The sequence below is a fragment of the Podarcis vaucheri genome (genome assembly GCF_965113315.1).
Source record: "Podarcis vaucheri genome assembly, chromosome: 3".
In the NCBI taxonomy this organism is placed as follows: domain Eukaryota; kingdom Metazoa; phylum Chordata; class Lepidosauria; order Squamata; family Lacertidae; genus Podarcis; species Podarcis vaucheri.
Genome location: NC_138761.1, coordinates 28,849,552 through 28,860,198, shown reverse-complemented (window position 1 = coordinate 28,860,198; position 10,647 = coordinate 28,849,552).

Genomic DNA, 10,647 nt, shown 5'->3' with positions numbered 1-10,647 from the left:
ATGAACTGATGTGGCGAATTGAACATAACACTGGAAAAATGGGAATCTTAAATGGACTGGTTTGATCACCTCTAGCTACTTTGCCACCACTGCTTTCCCAAGCTTAATTACTCCCCCCCCCCTTGGAGTAGACTCAGAAGAGCAGGGGTCAGCAAACTTACCACACCTCGGACCGGTGTTTCCAGCGCCGATAGCACGGCAGGCCAGAGGGTGGGGAAGCATGTGCCCATACACGTGTGAACACACTATTTCCGGCGCACTTCCAGGTCAGAGGAGCGCTGGAAATAGCTTGTGCGCATGTGCACGGGCCTCCTCCCACCTGGATGTGCACCGGAAATAACGCTTGCACATGTGCAAATAACACTTGCGCACGTGCACAAGCTATTTCCAGTGCTCCTCCAACCCGGAAGTGGGCAGTCGTACAGTGCAGCGCCGGTAAGAGCGGGCAGCGGCAGCGGGTGGCAGGGGTCGCTGTGGGCCAGATAAACGAGTTCCTCGGGCCTTATCCGGCTTGTGGGCCTTAGTTTGGGGACCCCTGCAGTAGAGGATATGGAAGCAGTTACAGTGGTGCCCCACAAGACGAATGCCTCGCAAGACGGAAAACCCGCTAGACGAAAGGGTTTTCCGTTTTGGAGGTGCTGCACAAAACAAATCTCCTATGGGCTTGCTTCACAAGACGACAATGTTTTGCGAGTTCCTGCTGGGTTTTTTCCCTCCCCCCTTTTTCTAAGCTGCTAAGCCGCTTATCAGCTGATCCGATCAGCAGATAAGCCACTAAAAGCAGCTAAAAGCCGCTAATAGCGCTAATCTGCTAATCCGTCAATGGGCTTGCTTCGCAAGACGAAAAAACAGCTAGACGAAGAGAATCACAGAACGGATTCTTTTCGTCTTGCGAGGCACCACTGTATCTCGGTTGGTTAGAGGTGGCAGAGAGAGTTGGTGCATTTGAGTCACAGTTGTTTTTCTGAATGCTCAGACCCTCTTGAGGGCCACTGAAAAGAACTGATTCGCTGTTCTCAAAGTGGGTTATGACTGTCTTAGGGAACAGTGAACTGGAAACTATCACCCATTCCTTTGTACCGCTCCATTTGGATCACTGCAGTGTGCCTTTGAAACTAAGTGGAAACTTAGCTGGTTGAAAATGAAGTCAATTAAGAGGTATAATACATTGTTAACAGCAGCCTTCCATTCCCTCCTCTGGGTAACAGCAACTGATTGGCAGTTTCTGCTCCCTTCTTGTGTAGGTAAGCAGCAAAGGATGTCTCAAGCTGTCAACAAGAACAAAATCCTAACGACGAGGAGACATTTTACATGCAGCTTAGCTCCTGTCCAGCATTGATCTGCGTGGGATGAATAATGTTCCGCTCAGTTTTAAACAGTAAAACAAACAATCCATGATGCTTGCATTTGCAAGGAGAAAAGAAAGACATGGTATTTTGGGAGAGAAATGTAGCACGTTATTAGACTGCTACAGACAAAAACACACAAATCCTTCAGTGGAATTAGTTAAATTATCTGTATTGATATATGCAATGAGTTGCCATTGTGTGCTCTGCCAAGGATGCCTCTGGTGAAACGTCAGTCCTATAATGCAGGGGCAGGGAACCATTTTTCAGCTCGAGGGTAGCACTCTTTTGGGGGGCAACTTTCTGGGGGCCTTATGCCTATGGGGTTGGGGCCAGAGGCAAAAGTAGCCAGAGCAACAAATGTGATCCCCCACCCACCCCGTACAGGATGCTTGTTTCTACATACACACATGGACACCCCTCTCCATCTAGGCAAGCAAGAAAGAGGCATCATCAGAGTTCAATGATGGCTTCCACCAAGGCAAAGACACTAATGGAGGATGCGCAGCCAGGCAGGGTGGGCTGGAAATAGGGGGTGTGGATAGAGAGTTGTGACTCCTAAGGGCCAAACAGAATGACTTGTCTCCAGGCCTGTGATTATAATGGATTTAGGCAGTGCTCTTTTTTTTCTAAAAAAGTAAAATAAAAATGTTTTGGGGTACTCTCATTTTGACTCAAGAAAACCACCATTTTATAGTTCAAATTGGGAAAAATAAATATAGTAAATGGACAAAGGTACAAAGATTCACAAAATGTTTAGGGGTATGCGTACCCCTGCATACCCCCCCAGCAAAAAAACCCACTGGGTTTAGGACACACAAACTGGAGTTGGTTGTGGGATCTGAAACCAAATGTTGCAGGGTGTTATTGTCAGAATCGGGGGGTCGAAAGGCCAGCTGGCTCAGCCCCAGCTGGAGCGTCTCCCTTCAGCCTTGCCGCTGAGGATCCCTCAACCTCTGCTCCAACGTGATCAGTGACTCAAGCTTGCAGGCTCAGGAGTGTAAACTGTGCAACAGAAGAGGCCTGAGGCTGTAGACACATACTAAACTATGCATTTATTATACATAAATCAGGACAAAGAAATCGTGGCATCTCTCCTTGCTGTCTTCTCGGAGAGAGACTAAAAAGCAAAAGCAATACCGAGCAGAAGTTCCGCTCACGCCAGCAATCTGTGCTGGAATGTTAACAGACATGTGACACGTAACAATACTATGTCTGCAGCAAAGGGTGGAATGGAATTCCCAACAGTTGTTTGCTCCTGTTCAAAGTTCCAGACAGCCTGTTCTATTGTCTTCCAGGATATTCCATTCCATCCCCCGTCTTCCTGTTCTTTTCACCCACACCCCAACAGTCAGTCACTCCATGCCCTATGAGCATGCTCAGTCTTCACTGAGTGGATGTCACACACACACACACAAAGATTTCTTATACTTCTATAAAGCTTTGTATGAGGAAGGATAGGCTGATACCTAGTGACTGGCCCAGTGAGCATTGTGGCTGGCCAAGGACTTGAACCCAGGTTTTCCAATTAATATCTGGCACTGTGGCTGCTACATCACACTGAATCGCTAAGATAGCACAAAGTTGATCTTATATAGTACAGTATCTCCTGGCATGATCATTATGGTATTTTTAAAGCAGAAGATGTTAAGTTGGACCTATGAATAGAGAACACATAAGACCTTCCTGTTTGATCATCATCACAGTCAACATAATTTTATTTGTATGCCACCTTTCCGTTGTTAAATCCAAGTTCAAGGTGGCTTACAACATGAAAAGATTAACATGATTGCAAACATAATAAAAACTAGTCATAAATAATCAATAAACCACATCAAAAAGTACACAACCAAAGTGAATAATTGTAAATTGAAAGATCTAAAAGATACAAAAAAATTAATACCATAGCAGCACCAAAATCCCGCAATGAAACCCCAGCCCAGGAGGTCCCAAATTAGCCAGAGCTCAAAATCCCTCATATCCCCTGTTTTACACTTGGGCAATATAACTGATTTTTGACATTTCAAGTGACAACCTAAATGTGTATTATTAATCATATGTAATTTGCATCAGAGATCTGGGGTTACAAAACATCATAGTCTGTTACATCTGATTACACTGCTTTAGCACTGAATGTAGCTATGGTACGATCAATATGGTACACAGGACGTGGGTGGTGCTGTGGTCTAAACCACTGAGCCTCTTGGGCTTGCTGATCAGAAGGTCGGTGGTTTGAATCCATACGACTGGGTGAGCTCTTGTTGCTCTGTCCCAGCCTCTGCCAACCTAGCAGTTCAAAAGCACACCAGTGCAAGTAGATAAATAGGTACCACTGTGGCGGGAAGGTAAGGGGCGTTTCCATGAGCTCTGGCTTCCATCACGGTGTTCAGTTGCACCGGAAGCAGTTTAGTCATACTGGCTAGATGTGCTAGAAAGCTGTCTGTGGACAAACACTGGCTCCCTCGGCCTGAAAACGAGATGAGTGCCACACCCCATAGTTTCCTTTGACTGGATTTAACCATCCAGGGGCCCTTTACCTTTATGTTTTACAATCAATACAATACCCAATGTTATTTTCACCTGAAAAATGGCTCCCAGGGAATACTTTCCCCCCTTGAGCACCAATTAGCTGCTCTTGCATAGGCTTCTTAAGCCTTGATGGAAATAATTTCAAAGGCACTTGCAAATTATTTGTTCCTGTAGTCTCCCCTGCTCTTTCTAATGGTCTTCCACTGCAGCCTCAAGACTTATTTTTAGGCCTTTGGGCTGTGGGAAGTTTTTGTGACCCTCTCAGCTTTGTACTGTGAAGCTCTTCTGTGGGTAATTTATTTTTAGCTTTTGCTCATCTCTTTTATTTCTTTTATCATGTTTTAGTGGCTAGCTGTTTGGCTCTGGATTTCATCTGCTGTTTTCCCCTTTAATGTTATGCAGATATTTTATTGATAGGAAGGACAGAAATGTCTTAAAAAATAAAATTGAATACTTTATCTAGAAGCTCCTATAAGACAGACTTCCCCAACCTGGTGCCCTTCATATGTTTGTACTGCAACTCCCAACATCCTCAGCCAGGACAGGAGCCAAATGGAAATTGTAGTCCCAAACATCTGGAGGGCAGGCAAAATCAGAGGTGGAGTAAGTAAGTACCTACCAGACTTGGGTTCCAGCAGGGCCCTCTTTGGCTCCCTGTTGTTGTTGTTGCTGTTTAATGTATGGCCCAGCTGTCAACTGTCATGGTATCATTCCAGGACATTGTGTGGTGTCAAAATGGCAACTAGATTCAGCCACCTGATACGGCTGCCCAGGTAAAACCAAGGAAGCTTAGCTCACCAGAGTTCACATAGTCCTTGAGCACCATCAAGTAGCTGGAAAAGTGGGCCTCTTTTCCTGTGCTTCTTTTTGCCCTCACGTATTTATTTCCCTCCCTCTTTTACCACCTCCTGTTGTTGTTTAGTCATTTAGTTGTGTCCGACTCTTCGTGACCCCACGGACCAGAGCAGACCAGGCACTTCTGTCTTCCACAGCCCCCCACAGTTTGGTCAAACTCATGCTGGTAGCTTCGAGAACACTATCCAACCATCTCATCCTCTGCCGTCCCCTTCTCCTTGTGTCCTCAATCTTTTCCAACTTCAGGGTCTTTTCCAGGGTGTCTTCTCATGAGGTGGCCAAAGTATTGGAGCCTCAGCTTCACGATCTGTTTTTCCAGTGAGCACTCAGGGCTGATTTCCTTCAGAATGGATAGGTTTGATCTTCTTGCAGTCCATGGGATTCACAAGAGTCTCCTCCAGCACCATAATTCAAAAGCATAAATTCTTGGGTGATCAGACTTCTTTATGGTCCAGCTCTCACTTCCATACATCACTACTGGGAAAACCATAGCTTTAACTATACGGACCTTTGTTGGCAAGGTGGTGTCTCTGCTTTTTTAGATGCTGTCTAGGTTTGTCATTGTTTTTTCTCCTCAGAAGCAGGCGTCTTTTAATTTCGTTACTGCTATCACCATCTGCAGTGATTGTGGAGCCCAAGAAAGTAAAATCTCTCACTGCCTCCATTTCTTCCCCTCCTAGTCCATCCCAATCACTGTAGCAACTTGTTCAAGGACTGGAGGACAGGAAGAATCATAGAAGGAACGTTCCCCCAAGAGACCATCTAATACAAGCCCCTACAGTGAAGGAATCTCAAGAAATGAAAGTCTTTTCCATTCTACAAGCAGGGCCTTGGGGGCTGAAGGCAGGTGCATACAGGTGAGGGCAGCCCTTCAAATAGCCTGGCCCCAAATCATTCGGGGCATTCAAGGTCATCTCCAGTACTTTGAATTGAGCTTGGAAATGGGGAGATCCTGCTTAAAATAAAGAAATCAAACTCTTCTTTGCTGAGAAGATAAGCTACAGGTACTGATTGTCTTTCGGAACATGTCCTATAAAACAGTAATTACTTGTTCGCCCATCCCCATAGTGCTAGAACCAAATCTGTATTTTTTTGAAAGTATGTGTTTTGATATAGAAAGCTTAAAGGTAGCAAATGGACAGATAAGAGGATACTTTCAACACCCTAAGGTGCCTAGTTTGGAACAAAATCTTCACACTTGGATATCAACCACGTTCTATTTGAAGCTTTAAAACAGTTTTCAAGATTTAACACTTCTGACTGAATTCACTGAAGAGTCAGAAATCACCACAGCAGCTGCAGCAAATTTTCTAGGTCCCGAGCTGACTGGAATGTCTATGAACCTATTAAGAATCCATCCAGTCAAAAGGAATAGGGGACTGAATGTGCTGGATGACAAAACTATCACTGGTACACCAAACTAGAGATTTTAAGGTTCAGCTACCACAAACTTACTTCCTTTGGGGGGGGGGTAGGAGGAGGGGTTACCACCAAGAAAATCCAAAAGTACCATACAAGATAATAACTATATTTATATTGAGCCAGTGTGGTATAGTGATTAGAGTGCCAGACTAGGATCTGGGAGACCAGGGTTCAAATCTTGATTCAAGCATGAAACGCGCTGGGTGTTCTTGCATCAAAATGGCAGTCTGCCCTACCATGTGTGGGTACCATGTTGGTTCTCCCATTGCCTCACCATTTAGACTGAGCCAGTCAGATTGAGGCTTCCAAATATCAGTTGCTGGAAACTGTGGGGATGGGGAATGCTCTTGTGCTGCTTGCATGTATCTCATGGGCATCTGGTGAGACACTGTGAAAACAAGATGGCGGACTAGATGGGCCACTGGTGTGATCTAGCAGGTCCTTCTTATGTTCTCCCCCCAAAAAAACAATATTTTATTAAAACTTTTTCATAATTCTTAATGTCCACCAATGGACGCACGACCCTAGCAACTGCATTACGAATACGGGTACATCATATTATATTTCATTTCATTATTATTACCATATTCTCTTTGCTATCTCAGCTTGAAGGAGGATTCTGTGCAGCTTAAATGCTTTGAGTCCAATATATGGCACCTGTTTCACTTGCTCTCTCAGCTTCTTAAAGCTACCGATCCCTTTTGAGCACTACCGAAGACACTGGGAGGTGAAGCATGCTTAACTATTCAGAAAGTACCTAGCATTTTGCAGGAATGTGATTTACGTCATCCCTAGGCTAACGGTCCCAATCACTGCTGCTCCAGACGGGATTGTGATCTTTTTCCAGCTCACATTAGCTATTTTCAGGACTGGATGCTACCGTGTGAGCAGCTGTTGGCAGCCCTTTTGCCATAGGTGGAAACAAAAGACTATATGCATTTAGGGGTTCCTTTGGAACACATGCATTTAATTTTACTTTCCCCTCTTGTTTTTCAGCTTATACACCCAAGTATTCCTTTTCATGGCCTGAATGGGCCCTTCTGTTTTCTCTGATTGTGTAAAAACAAAAATAAAAAACTAGCACAGTGGTACCTTGGTTTAAGAACTTAATCCATTCCGGCAGTCCGTTCTTAAACCAAAACGTTCTTAAACCAAGGCATGCTTTCCCACATCAGCAGGGGACTCAGTTTACAAATGGAACACACTCAACAGGAAACGAAACATGTTCTTATTCCAAGGCAAAGTTCACAAACCAAAACGCCTACTTCCAGGTTTGCAGCGTTTTTAACCCAAGTTGTTCATAAACTAAGCTGTTCTTAAACCCAAGGTACCACTGTAGTTTATCCTGAGTTTGGAGGCAGTATTCAAAAGTCAGGCATACAAGAGTTCAGATTTTAGACTACAGTTCTCATTTATAGTGCAATAAATGACAAGTAATTTAAATCAGGACTAACTTGTCCCATTTATTTCAATCATGGGAGCTAAATTCAGCAGCTTGGTCTCAATCCAAACCAGTAGGTTTAAATTGAAGGAAGATTATTTTATGTTAGACTATTTAAGATAATCCTTAAATTGGAAGATGTGAAAAAGTGGCATGGGAGGTAACGATTACAGATAAAAGTGCACCTGAAGCAACTACACTTCTAAGTCAGCAAATGAAAGTAGCTAATAAATCATAATCATTCCTTTGGTGGTGGTTCTATAGGTCATTCAAAACCTTTTATTTGTTTATCATTGATTTCAAAGAACTTAGCAGCTTCATAAGCCATTGAGCTACTGTGGATAACTTAATAACACCAAGCAGTCTGAGACTCATTCAAATTCAGTAAGGATAGCCTGTAGTTCAGGAGATGTAGAGACAAAATGCAACATCTGGAGTGCTCCCATCAATGGCAACCCAAAACTATTATTCTGCCCATGACTTTCTCCTTATTTTGATTAATGTTTTAATGAATGTGTGCCTTGTTTTCATTTCTTGTTGATTTCTATTTTCTCACCCAGAGAGGTGTTTGCTTGTCAAAACTGGCAAAAGAAGGTATTTGTCATTTACAGAGTGTAGCCAGCCACGATACAAGTTTTCTCCTATTTCTCTAATATAGCTTAACTTCTACCTTATGTCAAATGAGTATGAAAATAATCTCAACACACACACACACACACGACTTTCAAGTGTTCAAAGTGCTGCAACCTGCCCTGCAACCTCATGGTAAAAGGTGAGTAAGAAATCTGATTTAATAATAATAATAATAATAATAAGGCAGTAGGGATTTTTTTTTTAAAAAAATCAGTGTGTGACAAAAAAGGGCACAGTTTTGTCCTAGACCTTTCAGAAACCACAGGCATCTCACTCTACCATCAGCAAATTGGCCTTTGCTCTGAACCAGGCACAGAACTGGATACCAGCATTTTGATTGACTAATTATTGTTATTATTACTTAGATCATCAATTAGACATTGACCGATAGCCTGTATAGCAGGGGGAGCTACTACAGTACCTTCGAGATGTTGAACTTCAACTCCCATCAACCCTTGTTTTTGGCCATGATGGCTTGGAGTCCAGTAACAACTGAAGGACACCACCATGTTTGTGGCTCCCCCTCTGATGTAAGGGAAGTTTTTGTAAGTGAAATGATTTCATTGTGATTTCTTGGGGTGGGGTGGGGTTTTTTTCCAGGCCACAATACGTCTTGTCTCATTATAGGACGAGTGTTTTGTCATTCTCATTCCCAGTTCCCTTGGAATCAGACCCTGAATACATGAACGTTACCATGGTTACCAAGTGTCAAACTGAAAGAAGGCTGCCTGTTAAGCAACAGTAATAAGTGAGGCTGTTTGGTTTCCACACTAAAGATTTGCTAATTTCACTGCCTCTTGTCCCAAAGCTTGTATTTTAGAATGGAACATGAATAACATGAGCTTGAAAAGTTGGAGCAGGATCCAGCCAAGTCTAGTTGATTTCAACAGTTAGTTAAGTATTTGCTTAAAGCTGTGGCACTGAAAAGCAGTGAGATTTGAAAGTTCAGTTAGTGTCATTTACTCTAAAATGTAATGAATTCTCCATGCCTGGACCTGTGTCCCCAGGAGCAGAAGCAAAATAAGTTGAGTATCTGTGGCAAGAAGTTATTAATTAAGGGCAGTGCTTTTTTCTCTTTAAAAATGTTTTGGGGTACTCTCATTTTGACTCAAGAAAATCACCATTTTATAGTTCAAATCAGGAAAAATGAATACAGTATGTGGACAAAAGTACAAAGAACGCACATTACACCGGGAAATGAAATGAGGCTGCCACTGGAGGTGGTAAGAACAGAATTGATGATTCACCATGCTAGAGAAGAAACTATATATTTTTTTAAAGTTTCTTCTCCCGTTAGATTTACAAAATGTTTAGGGGTATGCATACCCCTGCGTCCCCCCAGAAAAAAAGCACCGACTACAATCCAATCCCCCCACTGACAGGGTTGTGTGGAGCAACAGAACTACTGCCACAACTGCAGCTCAGCCACTCGGCAAAGGGATGCAATACAGACCCTCATATCTCCTTAGTTATGAGCATGCACGCAGATAGCCCTTTTCATGACTTATTTTTAATTAATGCCTAGTATTTCAGAATTCTAAGGTTGTGGGAGTACAGATGAGAAGAGGACCTGTGTGTCTGCCTGAGTTACAATGAACCTAGTTACCAAGATGAAGTTTTTCCTGCAGCTAATGATTGCTGTGTCGGGAGGTACTTTGACTTAGCACCATCATCTCTATTTGCCACAGCTCTCCTCTGCCCCAGCCTCAAAACCTGACAACTTACACCAGTCAGAGGAAAGAGGCGCAAAACAGATGCCCACTGACTCCAACCCCCTCACCACAGAAACCAGGACAGTGCTTGTACACATGCTGCACGAATGGAAATGTTGAGAATCCATTACGGATTTCTCACAAAAGCCAGAAGAAGAAAAAGCAGGTTTTCAACTGCATTATTCTGGAGTCCTAAGCTGAATAATGATGAAATCGTGTGGCAACATGTCAACAAAAATCCGATACAAGCAGCAACCATGCCACTATAAACGGTGAAGATTCCTGTCAGCAGAAGCCCTGAGCAATGGGGATTTCCACCCTCTCCTCACTGAAATTGGTTCTAGTTGGGGTGGGAGAACCCAAAAAATAGCATGTGGGGAAAGAAGTGGGACGATCATAAGATCTGGCAAGCTGAAATGCTGGCGCTGATGGACGGACCAGAGCAGTGTGGCATAGTTTCTCCTAAAGCAGGCATGCCCAAACTTGGCCCTCCAGCTGCTTTGGGACTACAATTCCCATCATCCCTGACCACTGGTCCTGTTAGCTAGGGATGATGGGAGTTGTAGTCCCAAAACAGCTGGAGGGCCAAGTTTGGGGAATGCCTGTCCTAAAGTGTGGAAAGGCCCTAAAATGGTGGAAAGAATCACAAAAGAGAATACTAGATTAGAGCCAAGGTTTGCCTTGTGATGATCTTGAGAAAATGAAAGGG